This window comes from Oncorhynchus keta, chromosome 23, assembly GCF_023373465.1.
Source record: "Oncorhynchus keta strain PuntledgeMale-10-30-2019 chromosome 23, Oket_V2, whole genome shotgun sequence".
NCBI lineage: Eukaryota > Metazoa > Chordata > Actinopteri > Salmoniformes > Salmonidae > Oncorhynchus > Oncorhynchus keta.
The window spans coordinates 48,192,274-48,219,004 of record NC_068443.1 but is presented as its reverse complement, the minus strand read 5'-3'; the positions used below and the strand labels follow the sequence as shown (position 1 = coordinate 48,219,004).

At 41.2% G+C, this 26,731-nt stretch overlaps 2 long non-coding RNA genes across 2 annotated transcripts; one reads left to right on the top strand and one right to left on the bottom strand.

Annotated features, from left to right (window-relative positions):
• Window positions 1-15,839: 15,839 nt before the first annotated feature.
• LOC118401727 (uncharacterized) lies at window positions 15,840-17,822 on the top strand. The gene is made up of 3 exons (XR_004829342.1): window positions 15,840-16,139; window positions 16,371-17,196; window positions 17,537-17,822. It is a non-coding gene; the product is annotated as an uncharacterized LOC118401727 (long non-coding RNA).
• A 5,269-nt stretch (window positions 17,823-23,091) lies between these two features.
• Window positions 23,092-24,488, bottom strand: LOC127911078 (uncharacterized). The gene is made up of 3 exons (XR_008077586.1): window positions 24,415-24,488; window positions 23,986-24,348; window positions 23,092-23,292 (listed from the first exon to the last, which is right to left on the bottom strand). It is a non-coding gene; the product is annotated as an uncharacterized LOC127911078 (long non-coding RNA).
• Between the last annotated feature and the right edge of the window lie 2,243 nt (window positions 24,489-26,731).

The following is a 26,731-nucleotide window of genomic DNA, read 5'->3' as shown; positions in this document are numbered from 1 at the left end:
AATCTCGGAACATATTTCAGTCTGTGATAACAAAACAGTCCTATAGTTTAGCATCTGCTTCATCTTTTCACTTTTTTATAGACCGAGTCACAAGTGCTTCCTGCTTTAATTTTTGCTTCTAAGCAGGAATCAGGAGGATAGAGTTGTGGTTGGATTTCCCAAATGGAGGGCGAGGGAGAGCTTTGTACGTGTCTCTGTGTGTGGAGTACAGGTGATCTAGATTGTTTTCCCTCTGGTTGTGCATTTAACATGTTGATAGAAATTTGGTCGAACTGATTTAAGTTTCCCTACATTAAAGTCTCCGGCCACTAGCCGGAAGAACTGGCAAATCTGGTGCTGTCCACAAGAAGGAGATGCACTGCCGTGCTTAATGCAGCTGGTGGCCACACCAGATACAGACTGTTACTTTTGATTTTGATTTCCCCCCTTTTGTTCAGGGACACATTATTCAATTTCTGTTAGTCACATGTCTGTGGAACTTGTTCAGTTTATGTCTCAGTTGTTCTATCTTGTTATGTTCATACAAATATTTACACATGTTAAATTTTCTGAAAATAAACGCAGTTGGAGAGGACGTTTATTTTTTTGCTGAGTTTATTTGTTAAAAAATAATTAATAATTGAAAATGAAAAGCAGGAATTTCTTGAGAATAAGTATTCAACCCCTTAATTATTGCAAGCCTAAATAATTCAGGAAGTAAATATCTTCAATAATAGTTAACATGATTTGTGAATGTCTACGTCATCTCTGTATCCCACACATAAAATTATCTGTCCCTCAGTCGAGCAATGCATTTCAAACACATATTCACCTACAACGAGCAGAGAGGTTTTCCAATTAACATTTTGAACTTCTATCCTCTCAGACCAGGGGCAAAATGTATGCATTTATGGTTGGATCAGAATTGCCATTATAGTCATTGGCCAGTACGGAGAATTAAGTAAAACCACAAGTCCAAATCCATCCATGGATATTTAGGAAAGGGAAGATTTTAGCTCTCTAGCTATCCACCGGAGGACAACGACACAATGAGATTGACATTTTACATTTTTTTTATTTATTTGCTTTTTTGATTTGATGTGAAGTCTGAAGCCAAATCTAAACTGGATTCCATTGACACTTTTTTTTTGGTGCTCCAAGTCCATTCACAGTTGAAAAAATCACTCAGTTTAGCTCAACGCTGATTCGCTATTATTATACTCTTTTAATTATCACTGGAGGATAAATGACCCCTGGCTTCCAGGTAGAGATTTCAATGCAGTTTTGGGCCAGACAAAATAAAAAAGATAAAAAATGTGAATGACACAAACTGGGGCACATTTTTTTCTGACGTTTTGCTTTTGATTTTTGATTGGTCTGAGACAAATTAAACTATTCCATTGACATATATTTTTATGCTCCAAATTAGTTTCTCAGTTTAAAGAAAGTGATGAAACACAAAGAGATGAAAGATAAATGATTTTATTTTTAAAGAAAAAATACACTACATGACCAAAAGCATCTGGACACCTGCTTTACAAAAATCTCATTCAAAATCATGGGCATTAATATAGAGTTGGTCCCCCTTTGTTGCTATAATAGGTTCCACTCTTCTGGGAAGGCTTTCCACTCCGCTGTCCTGAACATCGTGAGGGAGTTTGTTCCACCATTCAGAGCACAAGAACAGTTTTGACTGGGGAGGCTTCCCAGTGGTAGGGAGCCACAAGGCCAGAGGTGGATGACAGTGCACTGATGTTGGGTGATCATCCCAAAGGTGTTCAATGGGGTTGAGGTCAGGGCTCTGTGCAAGCCAGTCAATGGTCTTCCTCACGGATCTCAACAAACTGTTTCAGTATGGACCTTGGTTATTGTGCACGGGGGCATTGTCATGCTGAAACAGGAAAGAGCCTTCCCAAACTGTTGTCACAAAGTTGGAAGCACACAATCATCTAGAATGTCATCTGATGTTTTCTCCGGTGAGACAAATTAAGGTTCTTGCCCGAACAATGAAAAATGAAACACAAATTATTCCTCCTCCAAAAGATGGCAAATGATTTTAGCGTTCTCCTTCTAAAGAAAAAAATACACTACATGACCAAAAGCTGGACATCTGCTTCAAGCATGCATTCCAAAAATGGCAAAACATGGAGTTATGCAGCCTTTGTTTTTGCTGACAACTACTGTGTGTGTTCCCTGTAGGGAAAATGAAGATGGGAGCCGACGTTTTATGGATTCACGAACTGAGGGTCTCGAATGAGTGAACTTGATATGAATCCTAATGCACTAGTGCAGGCTTGCAATACACTGTGGAGAGATTAGATTGGAGGGGTGTGTGTGCATGTATGTGTGTGTGCGTGAGGGAGTGTGTTCATGTCAATGAGTGTGTGTCTGTTTCAGCATGCACACATGCTCCTGTGACCATATCAAAGCTTTTCTTGGGCTGTGAGTGTATGCCGTCACGATAGCACTGAGACTCATGACAGTACATCAGACCACCCTGGATAGTACCAAGCAGTGATGAAGTACTGCATGTACACCACTTTGGATAATAGTATTGCCTAGCTGACTTTGGAGAACTGCAAAATAACTCTGCATAATGCCAATCAGTGATGCTGTACTGCAGACCAATCTGGATACAGTACCAAGCAGTTTTTCAGTACTAGACCACCTGGCTAAAAGTACCGAAGTGATGAAGTACTGCAAACCAACGATGAGCCAATAAATAGCCTACTACATCAGTACTAAAGACCATCATCTCAGACCAGGGGTACAATGATACTGTGGTTGCAGAGTCTCTGTTATAGTATTGACCAGTAATGGAGAATTGCAAAACCGCATACCAAGCAGTATAAATCCTCAATCAAGTGATGCTTTTCTGTACCAATCTGGATAGTACCAAGCAGTGATGCTGTGATTGGTGTGAAGAAAAAATCTTTTTAGTGCGCCAAGCAGTGATGCTGTACTGAGACTCACTCAGTTTAGCTCAATGCTGATTGGATATTGCAGATTTTTTGTTTTTTTTTATCAAGCAGTGATGCCCTACTGTTCAATGTATTCATTCTCGGTGTTTATGTACCAAGCTAGTGATGCCTGTATTGCAGTTCTCAATTAGAGGCAGCTGTCTATCGCTGTCTCTGATTGGGAACCATATTTAGACTGCAGCCATATTCTTTGGGTAAATTGTGGGTGATTGTTTCCGTGAGTGTTTGTGCCACACGGGACTGGTGCCAGTTCACTTTATTATTTTGTATTTATGTTCATGTTTACTGCCAAGACATGGACACCACCACGCTGGACTGGGATCCTTGTTTTTGCTGACAACTACTGTGTGTGTTCCCAGATGGAAAATGAAGATGGGAGCTGACGTTTTATGGATTCACGAACTGAGGGTCTCGAAGAGTCACTTATATGGATCCTAATGCACAAGTGCAAACCAGAAACACTGTGGAGAGATTAGATTGAGGGGTGTGTGTGCATGCATGTGTGTGTGCGTGAGAGAGTGTGTTCATGTCAATGACTGCTGTTTAAGCATGCAACATGCTCCTATGACCATATCAAAGCTTTTCTTGGGCTGTGAGTGTATGCCTCCGATAGCACTGAGACTCATGACAGTACATCAGACCACCCTGGATAGTACCAAGCAGTGATGAAGTTCTGCAGATAACTCTGTATAGTACCAAGCAGTGATGCTGTACTGCAGACCACTCTGGATAGAACCAAGCAATGATGCTGTACTGCAAACCACTCTGGATAGTACCAAGCAGTGATGCAGTACTACAGACCACTCTGCATAGTACCAAGCAGTGATGCTGTACTACAGACCACTCTGGATATTACCAAGCATTGACGCAGTACATCAGATCACTCTGGATAGTACCAAGCCGTGATGAAGTACTGCAAACTAATGTAAATAATACCAAGCAGTGATGCAGTACTAAAGACCACTCTGGATAGAACCAAGCAGTGATGCAGTACTGCAGACCACTCTGGATAGTACCAAGCAGTGATGAAGTACTGCAAACCAACGTAAATAATACCAAGCGGTGATGCAGTACTAAAGACCACTCTGGATAGTACCAAGCAGTGATGCGGTACTGCAGACAACTCTGGATAGTACCAAGCAGTGATGCTGTTCTGCAGACCACTCTGGATAGTACCAAGCAGTGATACTGTACTGCAGGCCAATCTGGATAGTACCAAGCAGAGATGCAGTACTGTAGACCACTCTGGGTAGTACCAAGCAGTGATACTGTACTGCAGGCCAATCTGGATAGTACCAAGCAGAGATGCAGTACTGTAGACCACTCTGGGTAGTACCAAGCAGTGATACTGTACTGCAGACCACTCTGGATAGTACCAAGCAGTGATGCTGTACTGCAGGCCAATCTGGATAGTACCAAGCAGTGATGCAGTACTGCAGACCACTCTGGATAGTAGAAAGCAGTGATACTGTACTGCAGACCACTCTGGATAGTACCAAGCAGTGATGCAGTACTGCAGACCACTCTGGATAGTAGAAAGCAGTGATGCTGTACTGCAGACCTCTCTGGATAGTACCAAGCAGTGATGCTGTACTGCAGACCAATCTGGATAGTACCAATTAATGATGCTGTCCTGCAGACCACTCTGGATAGTACCAAGCAGTGATGCTGTACTGCAGACCACTCTGGATAGTACCAAGCAGTGATGCTGTACTGCAGACCAATCTGGATAGTACCAATTAATGATGCTGTCCTGCAGACCACTCTGGATAGTACCAAGCAGTGATGCTGTACTGCAGACCACTCTGGATAGGTCCAAGCAGTGATGCTGTACTGCAAACTCTGGATAGTACCAAGCTGTGATTCTGTACTGCAGACCACTCTGGATAGTACTAAGCAGTGATGCTGTACTGCAATCTCTGGATAGTAGAAAGCAGTGATGGAGTACTAAAGACCACTCTGGATAGTACCAAGCAGTGATGAAGTACTGCAAACCAATGTAAATAATATCAAGCAGTGATGCTGTACTAAAGACCACTCTTGATAGTACCAAGCAGTGATGCTGTACTGCAGACCACTCTGGATAGGTCCAAGCAGTGATGCTGTACTGCAAACTCTGGATAGTACCAAGCAGTGATGCTGTACTGCAAACTCTGGACAGTACCAATCAGTGATGCTGTACTGCAGACAACTCTGGATAGTACCAAGCAGTGATGCTGTACTGCAGACAACTCTGGATAGTGGAAAGCAGTGATGAGGTACTAAAGACCACTCTGGATAGTACCAAGCATTGATACTGTACTGCAGACCACTCTGGATAGTAGAAAGCAGTGATGCAGTACTGTAGACCACTCTGGATAGTAGAAAGCAGTGATGCAGTACTGCAGGCCAATCTGGATAGTACCAAGCAGTGATGCTGTACTGCAGACCAATCTGGATAGTACCAAGCAGTGATCCTGTACTGCAGACCACTCTGGATAGTACCAAGCAGTGATGCAGTACTGCAGACCACTCTGGATAGTAGAAAGCAGTGATGTAGTACTGTAGACCACTCTGGATAGTACCAAGCAGTGATGCAGTACTGCAGACCACTCTGGTTAGTACCAAGCAGTGATGCTGTACTGCAGACCACTCTGATAGTACCAAGCAGTGATCCACTGCAGCCACTTTAGTAAAATGCAGTGATGGAGTACTAAAGACCACTCTGGATAGTACCATAGCAGTGATGCTGTACTGCAGACCAATCTGGATAGTACCAAGCAGTGATGCAGTACTGCAGGCCAGCTCTTTAGTACCAAGCAGTGATGCTGTACTGCAGACCATCATAGTACCATATGCAGTGATCCTGTACTGCAGACCACTCTGGATAGTAGAAAGCAGTGATGGAGTACTAAAGACCACTCTGGATAGTACCAAGCAGTGATGCTGTACTGCAGACCAATCTGGATAGTACCAAGCAGTGATGCAGTACTGCAGACCAATCTGGATAGTACCAAGCAGTGATGCTGTACTGCAGACAACTCTGGATAGTACCAAGCAGTGATGCTGTACTGCAGACCACTCTGGATAGTACCAAGCAGTGAAGCAGTACTAAAGACAACTCTGGATAGTACCAAGCAGTGATGCTGTACTGCAGACCACTCTGGATAGTACCAAGCAGTGAAGCAGTACTAAAGACAACTCTGGACAGTACCAAGCAGTGAAGCAGTACTAAAGACAACTCTTGATAGTACCAAGCAGTGATGCTGTTCTGCAAACTCTGGATAGTACCAAGCAGTGATTCTGTACTGCAGACCACTCTGCATAGTACCAAGCAGTGATGTAGCACTGCAGACAACTCTGGATAGTACCAAGCAGTGATGCTGTACTGCAGACCAATCTGGACAGTACCAAGCAGTGATGCAGTACTGCAGACAACTCTGGATAGTACCAAGCAGTGATGTAGCACTGCAGACAACTCTGCATAGTACCAAGCAGTGATGCTGTACTAAAGACCACCCTGGACAGTACCAAGCAGTGATGCAGTACTGCAGACAACTCTGGATAGTAGAAAGCAGTGATGGAGTACTGTAGACCAATCTGGATAGTACCAAGCAGAGATGCAGTACTGTAGACCACTCTGGATAGTACCAAGCAGTGATGCTGTACTGCAGACCACTCTGGATAGTACCAAGCAGTGATGCTGTACTGCAGACCACTCTGGATAGTACCAAGCAGTGATGCAGTACTGCAGGCCAACTCTGGATAGTACCAAGCAGTGATGCTGTACTGCAGACCACTCTGGATAGTACCAAGCAGTGATGCTGTACTGCAGACCACTCTGGATAGTACCAAGCAGTGATGCAGTACTGCAGACCACTCTGGATAGTACCAAGCAGTGATGCTGTACTGCAGACCAATCTGGATAGTACCAAGCAGTGATGCAGTACTGTAGACCACTCTGGATAGTACCAAGCAGTGATGCTGTACTGCAGACCAATCTGGATAGTACCAAGCAGAGATGCAGTACTGTAGACAACTCTTGATAGTACCAAGCAGTGATGCTGTTCTGCAAACTCTGGATAGTACCAAGCACTGATGCTGTGCTGCAGACCACTCTGGATAGTAACAAGCAGTGATGCTGTACTGCAGACAACTCTGGATAGTACCAAGCAGTGATTCTGTACTGCAGACAACTCTGGATAGTGGAAAGCAGTGATGGAGTACTGCAGACAACTCTGGATAGTGGAAAGCAGTGATGGAGTACTGCAGACCACTCTGGACAGTACCAATAAGTGATGCTGTACTGCAGACAACTCTGGATAGTACCAAGCAGTGATGCTGTACTAAAGACCACTCTGATAGTACCAAGCAGTGATGTAGTACTGCAGACAACTCTGGATAGTGGAAAGCAGTGATGGAGTACTGCAGACCACTCTGGATAGGTCCAAGCAGTGATGAAGTACTAAAATCCAATGTGAATAACACCAAGCAGTACTGCAGACCACTCTGGATAGTACCAAGCAGTGATGCAGAACTGCAGACAACTCTGCATAGTACCAATCAGTGATGCTGTACTGCAGACAACTCTGCATAGTACCAATCAGTGATGCTGTACTGCAGACAACTCTGGATAGTACCAAGCAGTGATTCAGTACTGCAGACCACTCTGGATATTACCAAGCAGTGATGCTGTACTAAAGACCACTCTGATAGTACCAAGCAGTGATACTGTACGGCAGACCACTCTAGACAGTACCAATCAGTGACGCAGTACATCAGACCACTCTGGATTGTACCAAGCAGTGATGCTGTACTAAAGACCACTCTGATAGTACCAAGCAGTGATACTGTACTGCACACCAATATGGATAGTACCAAGCACTGATTCAGTACTGCAGACCACTCTGGACAGTACCAAGCAGTGATGCTGTACTGCAGACAACTCTGGATAGTACCAAGCAGTGATGCTGTACATCAGACCACTCTGGATAGTACCAAGCAGTGATGCTGTACTGCAGACCACTCTGATAGTACCAAGCAGTGATGCTGTACTGCAGACCACTCTGATAGTACCAAGCAGTGATACTGTACTGCACACCAATATGGATAGTACCAAGCAGTGATGCTGTACTGCAGACAACCCTAGACAGTACCAAGCAGTGATGAAGTTCTGCAAACTAATGTAAATAATACCAAGCAGTGATACTGTACTAAAGACCACTCTGGATAGTACCAAGGAGTGATGCTGTACTAAAGACCACTCTGGATAGTACCAAGCAGTGATGCTGTACTGCAGACCACTCTGGAAACAGTTTGCTGCACTGAAAGTAAAGGGGCTGAATAATTTTGCACGCCCAATTTTTCAGTTTTTGATTTGTTAAAAAAGTTTGAAATATCCAATAAAATGTAATTCCACTTCATGATTGTGTCCCACTTGTTGATGATTCTTACAAAAAATACAGTTTTATATCTTTATGCAGAACCAATGTGGTAAAATAGTAGAAAACTGTTAGGTGGAGCCTCACTCTCCATAGTAGGTGATATATAATATAGATGCCATTTTTCCTCAGTCGCTTTGGTGCATTTTTCCATCATCCCTAACATGTGCAAAATAGTGTGCATTTCTCATAACAATTTGTACAAACTGCAATATACAATAGATATATAAAGCTGGTCAGTCACTAAAAATCCTTAGTTCATCTCTAAAAGCATGCCATGATCATGTCAGTATCATCTGAAGTTAAGTCATAGAGTCATTGTTCAGAACAACTCAAAATGTTTGGCATGTTGTCAAGTAACTGTGACTTTGACAGAACTGCATGTAAACCAGGCTACAGTTTGAAACAGTTTACTGTATTGAAAATGCACAAGGCTGCAATTCTACAAAAAGGCATATATCCATTTCAACAGTTTTTCATATTTTTGATTTGTTAAAAAAGCACAAAGCAAAAAACTAAATTAGAAATAACCAATAAATAAGGTCGTTCCACTTCACTGATTGTGTCCCACTTGTTGTTGATTCTTCACAAAAAATACAGTTTTATATCGGATTTTTGTTTGAAGCCTGGTAAAATATTTTGGAATGCCTTATCCATCCTCTGCAGGCGTCTACTGTGATGTCCTCACATGCTGCATCCATTGCAGCCAGCAGGGTCATCTGTGTGTGTGGCTGACGATCGTACACCTTCCACCTCCATGCTGAAAATAACTCCTCAATTGGGTTAAGGAATGGTGAATAAGGTGGGAGGAATTCTATGAGCATCCTCGGGTGGGTCACAAACCATTGCTTTATGATGTTTGAACGATGGAAACTCACATTATCACAAATGACCACATACTTTGGCAAATCCTCTCTAAACAGACCCCTATCATCATCAGGGATGAGAGCCCCGTAGAGAGTCTCTAAAAAGTTGAGTAGATGCTGGGTGTGGTATGGCCCTATGGGTTAGGCCACCATGCTCCGAAAAAGTAGCACACATGGTGATATTTCCTCCCCGTTGGCCTGGCAAATCCACAGTAGTTCTGTGACCGATGATATTCCGACCCCGCCTTCTGCATTTGGTCAGGTTGAAGCCAGCCTCATCCACATATACAAAGTTGTGAGAGGGTCCACTTGATTCCAACTCCATTATACGCTATATCCCAGAACACAGTTGAATTTGTTTTGTTAAGGAAGAGTGACATAACATGTACATATATTACATGTTCCTTCCACAGCAATGGACATGTGTGCAGTTTATGCTTACTGTACTATGTATCACTATAAAATGTTGCTGTAAAGTAGTTACATAGATATATGTTTTACCTGTACATACTGGTACCGTAGGTCCGTAACACTGTCCTCATTCCTTTGGAATGGTACACGGTACAGCTGTTTCACACTCATCTGGTTTCTATGCAGCACCCTGTCGATGGTTGAGATGCTAACCGTATGGATGTTTTCAAAGACATCGTTGTCTTCTATAATGGTCCTTTGTATTTCCCTGAGTCTCATGGCATTGTTTGCTCGGGACCATGGTCCAAATAGCCTCCTCCTGTTGAGGTGTGAAAAAGGCGTCCTCTGCCACCGGTTTGAGGTAATCTTGCAGTCCTATGTGGGGAAAAATGCAGTGATGCATCGCACACTTTCACAGAGACAAAAACTATGCGAACACACATTTTACTGTAAAGCATACAAGTGGGTGCATGTAAGGTGCAGTATGTATCTGTATAGAGTATATTTCTGTATGCTGTGAAATACAAGTGGACTACTGTAATATGAAGATTTGTAGGAAGCATACTGTATACTGCTTATATACAGTAACAGTGCACTGTACATTGGTGGACATACCTGTTCTCTTCGAAACGTTTGAACTATTGAGGACACGGTTGATCTCCCAATATTCGGCTGCACCCTTCGACCCGTCTCAGCGATTGTAAGGCCATGATTGACAACACGGTCTACAATAGTGGCCCTCATGTCAACAGATATGCGCCTATGTCCTCTTCTGCCTCTTCCTCTGTTTTGCCTTCCATCACTTGCTCCTCTTCTTCCTCCTCTTGGCTATTGACCCTGTTCGTTTCCTGGTCCATCCATTATTGGAAAATTGCAACTCTGTGTTGTGGTCTGTCTATATATGCTTGCCAATTGATTCTTCATGAGATGCACCTTTGAGCAATTTAGACAACTGGTTGATTGTTGGTTGAACTAACACTTTTACATTCCTTCATGAGTGAGGGTCAATTTCACCTGCACGATTCATCAATTCATGTTTTTGTACAAAAGGTCTAATAGAAATGTGTAAAACTATGCTTGACAGTTTATGACAAATAGTTCAACTATTTTGCATGTAATGGCTTATGCAAGGAATTAATGCCTAGATGTTTTGAGGGGTAAGACTATTCAACAGAGAACCATCTACTATATTTTGATCAACATGACATGAGCAATTGATAATGTGGAAAAAAGCTGACACTTGTACATTATCAATTGCAATTTGTTCAAAGGAATAAGAAATTGCTTTATTGATGTACACAAGTGACTAGATGATTTGGAATTTGTACAAATAGTATCAAGAAGTGCACTTTTGATCTAAGAAATGCACCAGAGCGACTGAGAAAAGGTGGCTGTGACCGGCCTCACACTCCAGTACAGTAGGTGATATATAATATATATTAATAGCGGGCGGTGACCGGCCTTACACTCCAGTACAGTAGGTGATATATAATATATATTAATAGGGGGCCGTGACCAGCCTCAGACTCCAGTACAGTAGGTGATATATAATATATATTAATAGGGGGCTGTGACCAGCCTTACACTCCAGTACAGTAGGTGATATATAATATAGATTAATAGCGGTTGAGGTGACCAGCCTCAGACTCCAGTACAGTAGGTGATATATAATATATATTAATAGTGGGCGGTGACCGGCCTTACACTCCAGTACAGTAGGTGATATATAATATATATTAATAGGGGGCCGTGACCAGCCTCAGACTCCAGTACAGTAGGTGATATATAATATATATTAATAGGGGGCCGTGACCAGCCTCAGACTCCAGTACAGTAGGTGATATATAATATAGATTAATAGCGGTTGAGGTGACCAGCCTCAGACTCCAGTACAGTAGGTGATATATAATATATATTAATAGGGGGCCGTGACCAGCCTTACACTCCAGTACAGTCGGTGATATATAATATAGATTAATAGCGGTTGAGGTGACCGGCCTTACACTACAGTACAGCAGGCAATAGATATATAATATAGATTAATAGCGGTTGAGGTGACCAGCCTCAGACTCCAGTACAGTAGATGATATATAATATATATTAATAGGGGCCATGACCGGCCTTACCCTACAGTACAGTAGGTGATAGATAGAGAATATAGATTAATAGGGGGAGGTGACCGGCCTCACACTCTAGTCCAGCAGGTGAACGATAGAGAATATAGATGTGTAGTGGGCCTTGAACGGCCTCACACTCCAGTATAGTAGATGATAGATAGATAATATATATTAATAGGGGGCTGTGACAGGCCTCACACTCCAGTACAGTAGGTGATAGATAATATAGATGAATTGAGGGCCTTTACCGGACTCACACTCCCATAAGGTAGGTTATAGATAATATAGATGAATAGGGGGCGGTAACCGGCCTCACACTCCAGTACAGTAGGTAATAGATAGAGAATATAGACGAATAGGGGGCCGTGACCTGCCTTACACTCTCCAGTCCATACGGTGATAGATAGAGAATATAGACGAATAGGGGACCTTAACTGGCCTCACACTCCATTACAGTAGCTGATAGATAGAGACATGACAGGCATCACAATCCAGAATAGTGGGTATCATAGAATATAGATGAATAGTGGAGCATGTCCAGCCTCACACTCCAGTACAGTAGGAGATAGATAGATAGATAAATAGATAGATAGATAGATAGATAGATAGATAGATAGATAGATAGATAGATAGATAGATAGATAGATATAGTGGACCGTGTCCAGCCTCACACTCCAGTACAATAGGTGATAGTTAAGAGAATATAGTTGAATAGTTGTTCATGACCTGCCTCGGGACTTAGAGGTCATTTGCGGTTTAATACGTTGCACAGCGTCTCTGCTTCATTGCTCCAGACCACCACAAGGGGGAGCTTGAGCACTGATTATGCATTTGGGTCCAGCTGTGTCTGTGCCTGACAACGAATGGGCGATTTACACCAAATAGAAACTGATCATTGTGGAGAACTTCAAAATTGGATTTCAATTAGCTGAATGAGAAAGATGAAGAAGGTGACTGAATTTAGAAAAATAGTGTAGGAATTGCTATGCCTCTGTCCTGCACACCTGAAAAAGGACACTTTTTTTGTTTGTTTCTAAGCTGCAACTGGACTGTAGCATATTTCTTACTAAAAACTGTTGTTACACTAAGGTTTTTATTGTAAGAGAAACTAAAATGTAAAATTATGTTCCATGATATTCTTAAGATACATGTGTTGACTGAATATAAGCAAGTGATGTCTGCGAAAAATCAAGTTGATGGCACATTCATATAGCCTCGGCACCTACATAAAGCTGAGCGACTCACTTATTCATGGCTTTGGATCAAAATAAATAGGTAACAACATTCTTTCTGATAGTCTTTAATAAAGAAATACTTTGGTTATCCTGACCTGGACATGTATTACAGTCTCTAAAAGGAAAATTATTACCACCGTCTCTTGCGCATGTCATTTTCCGGATTTGCCCTAAAAAAAAATGCCCCTTAGATATTAATTTAGAATCTTACAAATGTAATTATTCGGCGGAGAGCCATATAGATTGCAAAATAGTTGGGAAGAGATTTTTGATGGCAACTGGTTGAAGGTAAGTCAGGTGCAGGAGAGCAGAGATGAGTGATAACAGGCACACTTTATTCATGCCCAAGGAAAACAAGCGATAACGCCCAAAGTACACAAACGGTACAATAAACAGAACACACGGGTCAAACACATACCCGGCGCAAACACATACCCGGCGCAAACCAGCCTAATGCACACGTAACAAACAGACAATTCCACACACAGACATGGGGGAACGGAGGGTAATATACATTTAGTCAGATGAGGGAATGTGAACCAGGTGTGCTGAAAACCAAGACAAAACAAATGGAAAATGAAAGGTGGAGCGGCGATGGCTAGAAGACAGGTGGCGTCAACCGCCGAACGCCGCCCGAACAAGGAGAGGAACCGACTTTGACGGAAGTCGTGACAATGGTTCATGAAATGACATGCAATTTTCCGTTCCTCCTGAAAGCGCTAACAGTCAAATGCATTCTCTCAAATGCATTCACGCACTTAAACTTTTGGATAATAAAGCATTTAAAGGCTAACATTGGTTGATTTTATGCATCCATTAATTAAATCTCTTCAGTTGACGTTCATTGCGGTTCATCTGATGAAGGTGCACATAGGAATTCAGAGGTTAGAAATGATTAAATATTAAAGCATTAGACCTCTCACTAAAGGCTAGATTCATACAAAAGTTCTACTTACTGTAAATCCGAACTGGTTTTGCAGCACTCAGATTCCAGAATGACCTTTGCCGATCGCTTCAACCATCAGTGAGTCAATGGCTTGAATAGTCACGCTGGAGATGGAAGATAGACACGGTAGATGCTGTGTAAAAGGGCTTGCCAGGCGGCATTGGCAGAGGCGTCAGGTGGAGAGCGACCTGTTTAAGTTATAGGAGCGTGGCAAGCCGGACAACATTAGAAGGGCCTATTGTCTCACTCCATGTTCAAGAATGGCCTCCTTCCATTTATTCAGATTACAACCGCTCACTTTCGGTTATTTGAAAACAAAATAATCTCTTAATTAAACAAGGACTTGAAAATGAGATTGTGAACTCTGCAAACAACGTTTCCAGTCTGAGAATGAGAATGGTAAATGACTGTAATTAATCCATCCACCCATTATGGGCTATTATTATCACTCTTGCCAAGGAGGGTAGGTAGGAGGACAATTGTATCGTTACACATGAGTGTTTTCAGTTGATGCCAAACACGTTTGATCAGGTTTAAACCAGGAGACCTACATGTAGAGATGAAAACATGTTTTTTTTTAGATGTACTGCCTACCGTAGGTGTTGTAGGTCTTTTATTAATTCATTTTAACCTTTATTTTACTACATAAAGGTTTACTTACTTTGCTGGCATCTTGACCCAGTTCATGCCCTCATTTGCAATGCAAACCCGGGCGGTAGAAGACTTGAAAATAAGCCGGAGCTGAGAGGTATTTTGGTTTCAGTGTATTTTCTTTAAAAAAAAAGTATATAGCCTATCAATGTGTAAGCATACTGAGTAATAAAATCGATAAAGGTGTACTAAAAATGTGAATGTGTTTTTGCAGAGCATACAACCATGCCGACAACCATCCGTAGAGATCAGTAGACAAAGGGCTGAACAACGGATACCAACTGGGATGGGTCCCGAGGAAAATGTGTCTTCTTCATCAACATCTTTATGCTTTTGCTAATAAAAGAATGGTAAAAAAAAATACTCTCGCCAGCCTTGATCCATACATGGGCCTGCAGGACGCAACGTTCTTTGTTTGTCAGACAAATCATTGGGTCGAAACTACAGAACAGTACAAAACAAGAGAACACATGGTTAATGTTCTGAAAAAAATATGTATATAGATATATATATATATAAAGTATTGATTTTGTTATCGACCAAATACTTATTTTCCACCATAATTTTCTAATAAATTTATTAAAAATCCTACAATGTGATTTTCTGGAATTTTTTTCTCAATTTTGTCTGTCAAGTGTACCTATGATGAAAATTACAGGCCTCTCTCATCTTTTTAAGTGGGAGAACTTGCACAATTGGTGGCTGACAAAATACTTTTTTGCCCCACTGTATATATACATATAGCGAAAATCAGATGTCAACATCAGCCTATCTCAGGATATATAATGAGTCTATATCTGGCCATACCATATGTATGATAAGAAAAGTCAGTATGTAGTATGCTGCTGTTGGCTGCGCTCAGGAAAGATTTCTAAGAACATGTCTGCAACTTCATCATCAGCAAGCAATCAAACTATTGTATATAAAGCACACGCTGCTTGCTACACGCTGTTTATCAGTGCCCAAAATCACTAGTAGTAGCTAGCAGGCACATTGAGCAGGCAGGCCACGTTAGCTAAAACAGCTTATCAGGTCACAGGCGATTTGCGACGTGTGCTTCTGTGTAGTTTTATTTGACTACTTTTTCACTATCTATTACCAGTGTGCGCCTGTTTAGCAGTGGTTGATAGGGAATCATGTTACAAAACAAGTGCACATCGCCTCAATTCTCATTTTGCCCAAAGCAGTGGCAAACTCGAGAGCGAGTTTACTTAGGGGCCAAGTGTTTTTTCAACATGACATTGGCGACATGTTGTCTTACGTAAACAAGTCCAAGTCCGAGGCGCTGAGTAATGGACAGGTCTGATTCGCTGTCTGGAGCTACATTTGGATAGAGCGCAATCAGCCCAGCTGTTTCATCTCATGTTAGTGCGCAATTGGGCATGATTGTAATCCAAACCCAATCCTAATGTAAATCGTGACAACCTCAGTTATATAAATCTCACAAAACTCAGTTCCAGTTTTAGGTCAATTTTGTCGCTGGAGTATATGTTTCTGACTAATATCGATGCCACATATGCCGTTTTCAACTAGGTAAGTTGCGTTTTGCATTCAGTTGCTTTACAAAATGACTGAATAACATTTTAGAGCATAATTGATTAGATGTCCCCTGTAATATAACAGACAACTTTAGAATCATGCCTTGCCCATTGAGAGAAGCATTCACTTTCTCCATCAAGGACACCATGCCATTTGGCAGACCTTGAACTCTGTGTTTACGTACTAGGTCCCAGAACATTCATTCAGTTTTCTGTTGGTTCACAGTCCAATATGTACCTGAAAACAACTAGAAGGAGTTCCAGGGGAACGTTTTTTTGGGGAGCAGGAAAACATGGGAGCACATTTTGGACTGATGTTTTCCGCTCCAGAGCAGTGACTGGTTACCATCGCAGCTGTTGTTTGGTAATTGTATTACCGTAATCAGGTCCTGGACCTGGCACTGATACTCTGCTCCAGTCAAAACACTGTCTAGGATCTAACTTGCTATGATACTGTACCATTGCCCCACTTAATGAGTGAATCACAGATACAGAGTACAGAGCATGCCTAAATCCTCTCAATCATCCAAGAGAGAATGATCTAGTCTAGTGAGGGTTTATTACTTATGTTCCATATGTTATTATTTGTTAGATATTTATCTATATTTAACGTAGTGCTTCAGCTTGCTATTACTTTGTGTCACAGCGCTACATGTTTAAATAGAATAAAATGAATTCAGACCCATGTTTGACAATATTAAAAATGCGTATTCGGTGTAGTAGTGCCATGTTTGTGTAAGGATGTTAAAGAATATTCTGTTTGTGGATGAAAATCACACAGAGGAGGTGTAAGAGTTCAGCTGAACTGAAATACTACAGTATTTGTAATGTTTCTAATTGGTCGTTACATTCAATGTAGCAATTAATGCAAAGCGATTTGCCGAGTTTGGATATGCAACACCGAGTTCATTAACGCGTTTAGAAGAGAGGGGTTATATGTTGATTAATCCCTCTTGAAATGCACAGTTTGTTACACCTTTCTTAAAGAAGCAAAGGTTTATTCAGAAGTCTGACCAGACCAGAATGTGATGGAGATGTCCTGTGCTCCCCAAGTAAGTAAAGCCTTACATTTCCATTTTAAATATAATATATAAATCAACACAGGTTTACCAAATCTATATGATAATAAGATTGGGTAATTTTACCAATCTTAATGATACTATTTGTTGAGATTACCTAATCTTAATGGTAATATCTGTTGAGATTATCCAATTTTAATGATAATATTTGTTGAGATTACCCAATCTTAATGATAAGGTTTTACATTTGTAAGTTATTTGTATATTTGAAGGCACTATAAATATAGTGCTACTATTTTATTACTATATAACTACTACTATACTAGGGGTCTGTGTTCATTCTTGAAGTACACAATTTTCTTGTTGCCTCAAGATCCTGCAGGTGGAGCAGTAGTATCAGCTATGGCTCGGGATTCTTCCCTCGATGGACAAGGACAAGGACACACATCTCAACTCTCTATAGCCCTCAGGCCTTTCACTGCATAATCGTCTATCTCACTCTGTGTCAGGTTGCCAGCCACTCACCCTTGTCTGTAATAACAACTATTTTGTCTGTGCAGTATACTGCTTCCGCTGAGACATTCTCTTAGGACATTTTGTATCTACTGGCCCAAAATCAGCTTTTATTAAGTCAGCATCTCACCATATGGTCTAGTATATTCTTGTACACTCACTCTCTTTCTCCGAGTCAACATTAATTAAATCAATGCAGTCAGACTGTAATCATGGTCATTTGTTCATTGGTCGTACCTGTAGGTATGTGATGAACTATTATTATTTATTCTAATACCTTTAAAGGAAAAAACATCGGAATATTTTTTCTCCTAATCTGCAAGTCATTAATATAATCAGAGTTAATTTCATGACTTCACTGAGTTGAAATGGAAATTACTCCCATCCTAATGTCAACTGTTTCTCAGTCAGCCTATCTTAATCACCATAAAGTGATAGTTCAGCCAAATTACTAAACAGCTTGCTGTTATTTGGGTAAACTATCCCTTTAAGGCCTCTTGCAATTCACCAACTTTGAGTTGAGACTATATAAAAATCACATTGTATCATCTTAGATCCTCACCTTTATTGCACAGGTCTTTGTTATTGATGGCTAAGAGACTGATGGGGCCCGTAAGTAGAGGTAATGCTAATATTATTGCAGATAAGGAAAGACTTTAAAGACCAACATTTTATGGCTACTCATAAACACCCTTTTATGTCCTGAGAGTTCCTGTGCAGTTATGCACTGTTGAGAATGTCTAGCCAGAGCCATAGATGAACAGCTCCGACAAGTGATCCTCAATTTTTGCAATGTGTGTAGTTTTGGGAAGTAATAGATGTGCACGCACGCACACACAATAGAAGACACTGAGTAGCATTGGTATCGTGGCCCAACTCTTATCCAGAGCAACTTACAATTAGTCCAAAATCTTCAAATAGCTGGGTGAGACAACCACATATCACAGTCTTAGCAAGTACATTTTCCCTCAATAAAGTAGTTATCAGTAAAGTCAATGCTAGTAGGAACATGCTTTTTATTATGTGGGCGGAGGGTAAGGTTTCAGATGTTTTCAGAAGATAGGCAGGGACTGTTCTAGCTTCAGGGGGAAGCTGGTTCTGATGGTGCACGTTGTAATCTAGGAGGATGAGAACAGAGGAGAGAGCTTCCGTGAAACAGAGGAGAGCGGTTTCAGTCGAGTGAGCTGACTTGTTGGTGTCAAGAAGATTGAACTGAGAGTGATAATAAGAGAGTGGATCAGAAACAGCACACTCAAGTTTTTTTGTGTTTTGGAAAGGAAAAAGAAAGGAAAGAAGGGATACCGTCTGTAGTTTTTGACGTCAGAGAGGTTGAGTGTTGGTTTCTTGAGGAGAGGAGCAACTTTGGTCGTCTTGTGGTAACATAGCAAAGTTGCGGGTGTTAATAAAATCTCGATGTTGAGGTAAAAAGGTTTGTGAGTGTTATATCTGAGTGTTGATTCTAGTGGGGTTAACACCGGTAGGCTTAAAATTGATGCCATCTGCGTTGAATAAATGAAATGTTATTTGAATCCTTGTGGAATCAACACCATATTGCGTTGTTGACACTTGACTGCGTTCAGTTAATTTACGTTAACTCTATCAAAGGGAAAAAGATATTGGAGGGGCCTCATTATCATAAATCCCAGCGTACTTTGTTGCAGGTTGCTTTTTAGAATAGTTTTTTAAAATATCTATATTTCTGGATGCACACATATTTATTAATTGATCTTATACTACACAAAATAACCTAACTTTTTCTAAACTAATTCAGTCTGTAAGTCGGTTCACCCGTTTTTTATTATTATTATTTTTTATTTCACCTTTATTTAACCAGGTAGGCTAGTTGAGAACACCTTTATTTAACCAGGTAGGCCAGTTGAGAACACCTTTATTTCACCAGGTAGGCTAGTTGAGAACACCTTTATTTAACCAGGTAGGCCAGTTGAGAACACCTTTATTTAACCAGGTAGGCTAGTTGAGAACACCTTTATTTAACCAGGTAGGCTAGTTGAGAACACCTTTATTTAACCAGGTAGGCTAGTTGAGAACACCTTTATTTAACCAGGTAGGCTAGTTGAGAACACCTTTATTTAACCAGGTAGGCTAGTTGAGAACACCTTTATTTAACCAGGTAGGCCAGTTGAGAACACCTTTATTTAACCAGGTAGGCTAGTTGAGAACACCTTTATTTAACCAGGTAGGCTAGTTGAGAACACCTTTATTTAACCAGGTAGGCTAGTTGAGAACACCTTTATTTAACCAGGTAGGCTAGTTGAGAACACCTTTATTTCACCAGGTAGGCTAGTTGAGAACACCTTTATTTAACCAGGTAGGCCAGTTGAGAACACCTTTATTTAACCAGGTAGGCTAGTTGAGAACACCTTTATTTAACCAGGTAGGCTAGTTGAGAACACCTTTATTTAACCTGGTAGGCTAGTTGAGAACACCTTTATTTAACCAGGTAGGCTAGTTGAGAACACCTTTATTTAACCTGGTAGGCTAGTTGAGAACACCTTTATTTCACCAGGTAGGCTAGTTGAGAACACCTTTATTTAACCAGGTAGGCCAGTTGAGAACACCTTTATTTAACCAGGTAGGCTAGTTGAGAACACCTTTATTTAACCTGGTAGGCTAGTTGAGAACACCTTTATTTAACCAGGTAGGCCAGTTGAGAACACCTTTATTTAACCAGGTAGGCTAGTTGAGAACACCTTTATTTAACCAGGTAGGCCAGTTGAGAACACCTTTATTTAACCAGGTAGGCCAGTTGAGAACACCTTTATTTAACCTGGTAGGCCAGTTGAGAACACCTTTATTTAACCAGGTAGGCTAGTTGAGAACACCTTTATTTAATCAGGTAGGCTAGTTGAGAACACCTTTATTTAACCAGGTAGGCTAGTTGAGAACACCTTTATTTAACCAGGTAGGCCAGTTGAGAACACCTTTATTTAACCAGGTAGGCCAGTTGAGAACACCTTTATTTCACCAGGTAGGCCAGTTGAGAACACCTTTATTTCACCAGGTAGGCCAGTTGAGAACACCTTTATTTAACCAGGTAGGCTAGTTGAGAACACCTTTATTTAACCAGGTAGGCTAGTTGAGAACACCTTTATTTAACCAGGTAGGCTAGTTGAGAACACCTTTATTTAACCAGGTAGGCTAGTTGAGAACACCTTTATTTAACCAGGTAGGCTAGTTGAGAACACCTTTATTTAACCAGGTAGGCCAGTTGAGAACACCTTTATTTAACCAGGTAGGCTAGTTGAGAACACCTTTATTTCACCAGGTAGGCCAGTTGAGAACACCTTTATTTAACCTGGTAGGCTAGTTGAGAACACCTTTATTTAACCAGGTAGGCTAGTTGAGAACACCTTTATTTAACCAGGTAGGCTAGTTGAGAACACCTTTATTTAACCAGGTAGGCCAGTTGAGAACACCTTTATTTAACCAGGTAGGCTAGTTGAGAACACCTTTATTTAACCAGGTAGGCCAGTTGAGAACACCTTTATTTAACCAGGTAGGCTAGTTGAGAACACCTTTATTTAACCAGGTAGGCCAGTTGAGAACACCTTTATTTAACCAGGTAGGCCAGTTGAGAACACCTTTATTTAACCAGGTAGGCTAGTTGAGAACACCTTTATTTAACCAGGCCTACCTAGTTGAGAACACCTTTATTTAACCAGGTAGGCTAGTTGAGAACACCTTTATTTAACCAGGTAGGCTAGTTGAGAACACCTTTATTTAACCAGGTAGGCCAGTTGAGAACACCTTTATTTAACCAGGTAGGCCAGTTGAGAACACCTTTATTTCACCAGGTAGGCCAGTTGAGAACACCTTTATTTCACCAGGTAGGCCAGTTGAGAACACCTTTATTTAACCAGGTAGGCTAGTTGAGAACACCTTTATTTAACCAGGTAGGCTAGTTGAGAACACCTTTATTTAACCAGGTAGGCTAGTTGAGAACACCTTTATTTAACCAGGTAGGCTAGTTGAGAACACCTTTATTTAACCAGGTAGGCTAGTTGAGAACACCTTTATTTAACCAGGTAGGCCAGTTGAGAACACCTTTATTTAACCAGGTAGGCCAGTTGAGAACACCTTTATTTCACCAGGTAGGCCAGTTGAGAACACCTTTATTTCACCAGGTAGGCCAGTTGAGAACACCTTTATTTAACCAGGTAGGCTAGTTGAGAACACCTTTATTTAACCAGGTAGGCTAGTTGAGAACACCTTTATTTAACCAGGTAGGCTAGTTGAGAACACCTTTATTTAACCAGGTAGGCTAGTTGAGAACACCTTTATTTAACCAGGTAGGCTAGTTGAGAACACCTTTATTTAACCAGGTAGGCTAGTTGAGAACACCTTTATTTAACCAGGTAGGCTAGTTGAGAACACCTTTATTTAACCAGGTAGGCTAGTTGAGAACACCTTTATTTAACCAGGTAGGCTAGTTGAGAACACCTTTATTTAACCAGGTAGGCTAGTTGAGAACACCTTTATTTAACCAGGTAGGCCAGTTGAGAACACCTTTATTTAACCAGGTAGGCCAGTTGAGAACACCTTTATTTAACCAGGTAGGCCAGTTGAGAACACCTTTATTTAACCAGGTAGGCCAGTTGAGAACACCTTTATTTAACCAGGTAGGCCAGTTGAGAACACCTTTATTTAACCAGGTAGGCCAGTTGAGAACACCTTTATTTAACCAGGTAGGCCAGTTGAGAACACCTTTATTTAACCAGGTAGGCCAGTTGAGAACACCTTTATTTAACCAGGTAGGCCAGTTGAGAACACCTTTATTTAACCAGGTAGGCCAGTTGAGAACACCTTTATTTAACCAGGTAGGCCAGTTGAGAACACCTTTATTTAACCAGGTAGGCCAGTTGAGAACACCTTTATTTAACCAGGTAGGCCAGTTGAGAACACCTTTATTTAACCAGGTAGGCCAGTTGAGAACACCTTTATTTAACCAGGTAGGCTAGTTGAGAACACCTTTATTTAACCAGGTAGGCTAGTTGAGAACACCTTTATTTAACCAGGTAGGCTAGTTGAGAACACCTTTATTTAACCAGGTAGGCTAGTTGAGAACACCTTTATTTAACCAGGTAGGCTTGTTGAGAACACCTTTATTTAACCAGGTAGGCTAGTTGAGAACACCTTTATTTAACCAGGTAGGCTAGTTGAGAACACCTTTATTTAACCAGGTAGGCTAGTTGAGAACACCTTTATTTAACCAGGTAGGCTAGTTGAGAACACCTTTATTTCACCAGGTAGGCTAGTTGAGAACACCTTTATTTAACCAGGTAGGCTAGTTGAGAACACCTTTATTTAACCAGGTAGGCTAGTTGAGAACACCTTTATTTAACCAGGTAGGCTAGTTGAGAACACCTTTATTTAACCAGGTAGGCTAGTTGAGAACACCTTTATTTAACCAGGTAGGCTAGTTGAGAACACCTTTATTTCACCAGGTAGGCTAGTTGAGAACACCTTTATTTAACCAGGTAGGCTAGTTGAGAACACCTTTATTTCACCAGGTAGGCTAGTTGAGAACACCTTTATTTAACCAGGTAGGCTAGTTGAGAACACCTTTATTTCACCAGGTAGGCTAGTTGAGAACACCTTTATTTAACCAGGTAGGCTAGTTGAGAACACCTTTATTTAACCTGGTAGGCTAGTTGAGAACACCTTTATTTCACCAGGTAGGCTAGTTGAGAACACCGTTATTTAACCAGGTAGGCTAGTTGAGAACACCTTTATTTAACCAGGTAGGCTAGTTGAGAACACCTTTATTTAACCAGGTAGGCTAGTTGAGAACACCTTTATTTAACCAGGTAGGCTAGTTGAGAACACCTTTATTTAACCAGGTAGGCTAGTTGGGAACACCTTTATTTAACCAGGTAGGCTAGTTGGGAACACCTTTATTTAACCAGGTAGGCTAGTTGAGAACACCTTTATTTAACCAGGTAGGCTAGTTGAGAACACCTTTATTTAACCAGGTAGGCTAGTTGGGAACACCTTTATTTAACCAGGTAGGCTAGTTGAGAACACCTTTATTTAACCAGGTAGGCTAGTTGAGAACACCTTTATTTAACCAGGTAGGCTAGTTGAGAACACCTTTATTTAACCAGGTAGGCTAGTTGAGAACACCTTTATTTAACCAGGTAGGCTAGTTGAGAACACCTTTATTTAACCAGGTAGGCTAGTTGAGAACACCTTTATTTAACCAGGTAGGCTAGTTGAGAACACCTTTATTTAACCAGGTAGGCTTGTTGAGAACACCTTTATTTAACCAGGTAGGCTAGTTGAGAACACCTTTATTTAACCTGGTAGGCTAGTTGAGAACACCTTTATTTAACCAGGTAGGCTAGTTGAGAACACCTTTATTTAACCAGGTAGGCTAGTTGAGAACACCTTTATTTAACCAGGTAGGCTAGTTGAGAACACCTTTATTTCACCAGGTAGGCTAGTTGAGAACACCTTTATTTAACCAGGTAGGCTAGTTGAGAACACCTTTATTTAACCAGGTAGGCTAGTTGAGAACACCTTTATTTAACCAGGTAGGCTAGTTGAGAACACCTTTATTTAACCAGGTAGGCTAGTTGAGAACACCTTTATTTAACCAGGTAGGCTAGTTGAGAACACCTTTATTTCACCAGGTAGGCTAGTTGAGAACACCTTTATTTAACCAGGTAGGCTAGTTGAGAACACCTTTATTTAACCAGGTAGGCTAGTTGAGAACACCTTTATTTCACCAGGTAGGCTAGTTGAGAACACCTTTATTTCACCAGGTAGGCTAGTTGAGAACACCTTTATTTAACCTGGTAGGCTAGTTGAGAACACCTTTATTTAACCAGGTAGGCTAGTTGAGAACACCTTTATTTAACCAGGTAGGCTAGTTGAGAACACCTTTATTTAACCAGGTAGGCTAGTTGAGAACACCTTTATTTAACCAGGTAGGCTAGTTGAGAACAAGTTCTCATTTACAACTGCGACCTGGTCAAGATAAAGCAAAGCAGTGCGACAGAAACAACAACACAGAGTTACATGGAATAAACAAGCGTACAGTTTAGATGGTTTAGGTAGTCTCATTTATCGATATTTCCTACCCTGGCAGTCATTCTAACTCCAGATTTCAGTTGATTAAAAGTTCCCAATTGTTGGATATCCTAATTCTGATTCCAATAGGAAAAATATAACACTTTGCAAGCCAGCATAAGGTGACTGATGTGGCCTACAAACCAGGGGTTTCAGACCAATGTGTTAGGTTATAACTTGGCAGTCGTAGTATGGTATCATCATAAAAAGCTATCTATTGTTATAAATAATAACATTTTGATGATAAAATATTAACTTAGGTACTCACTTGGTTAAGGCTACAGGACTAAAAGCCATCAAATGCAAACCTGTGCTTAGTCCCCTCCTGTACTCCCTGTTCACCCACAACCAGTGGTGGAAAAAGTACCCAAAAGCTTAAGTAAAAATACTTGAGTAAAAGTAAAGATACCTTACCTTAAAATGACTCACGTAAAAGTGAAAGTCTTCTCATTAGAATACGACTTGAGTAAAAGTCTTAAAGTACCTGATATTAAATATGCTTTGGTGTCAAAGAAAAAGTATGAATCGTAAGAGACGTAAATCCAAAAAGCAGAACCTTTTATTTGGTTGGAGTCTTTCTGAATATTCCCCTGGACATCAATGCACATTATTAGGGTCGACCTCGAGAATACAATGGTTTTGCAGGTTGTCTTCTTTGCAGTTGCTCTATGCATCTCAGAAGATTTCTAACACATGAATGTAGTTCCTGGGATGTTTTACACTTTTAGGATCACTTGCAAGACTGCAAAAAGGATGATCTGTAACGCCACCTCTACCTTTGGAGAGGTAGAGGCCATACCGTTTCATTTGACCTGACACAACGGTGACCACAGCACCTCTTCTTCCCTCTTTTCCCTTTCCCCCTTAGCCTACCTACTATTGGAGTTCAGCATCAATATAGCCTTTGTTGGGCCTCGGCAAGAGGATGTGAGAAATCCCTTATTGTCAAAGCGCGACGCCAAGCCGGCCAGTGCTTGTTTACCCACATGTCAGTGAGGCGGGTGTCAGAGTAACGGCCCACAGCCACAAGACATCCCTGTTGGGATGAGGGAGAGGAGAGAGGGTTTAGAGACGCAGGGAGAAAGGGAGACAGGGCTCGAGAGGCGAGAAGAGCACAAGCTGCAGCCTTGTTGCTGTATGACCAGGGACTGTCCGGACGGGACAATCCATCATCTGTATGTGGAGAGTCAGCTGGCCTGAGCCGAGGAGAGGAGAAGAAAAAAGAAGGCAAGAGATGAGGGAGTAGAGGCAGGTTTAGAAGGGGAAACCATCACTGGTTTATGGGGAAAACTTCATCCCATGCAGACATGGGGAGAGCAGACATGAACTGACGTTTGGATTTGTTTTTTGTGTGTGTGTTGGCGGGGAGTGGGGGCATCTGACTGGGTAGGTTGTCCACAAATACATAGGTACTCAGAAACCATCCTTGCAGAGAGAGATTTGAGTCCAAAATGAAACACTTTAAAGCAACCATACTGTGTACATAAGCCCTGTGTAACATTTTGAAATTACATTGCGTCACTCATACACTCATAAGACTTTCCTGTAATTTCAACAATAAAACCGAGCAGAATGCACATTAAAATACCTTAAATGTGTTTTACATTATCAATGCTGAAACACTTAGGAAAAAAGGTGCTAAGTACAACCATATGGGGGCGGCAGGTAGCCTAGTGGTTAGAGCGTTGGGCCAGTAAACAAAAGGTTGCTTGATCAAATCCCTGAGCTGACAAGTTAAAGATCTGTTGTTCTTCCCCCTGAACAAGGCAGTTATATATAACCCACTGTTCCTAGGCCGTCATTGTAAATAAGAATTTGTCCTTAACTGACTTGCCTGGTTAAATAAAGGTTCAAATAAATCCTGAAGAAGTTAATCACAACCTGCATTCAGAATGCCTGCTAGGGTCAGGAAGGTTGATTAGCGAGACTACCTAAGCCATCTAAACTGGAACAGCCATTTCAG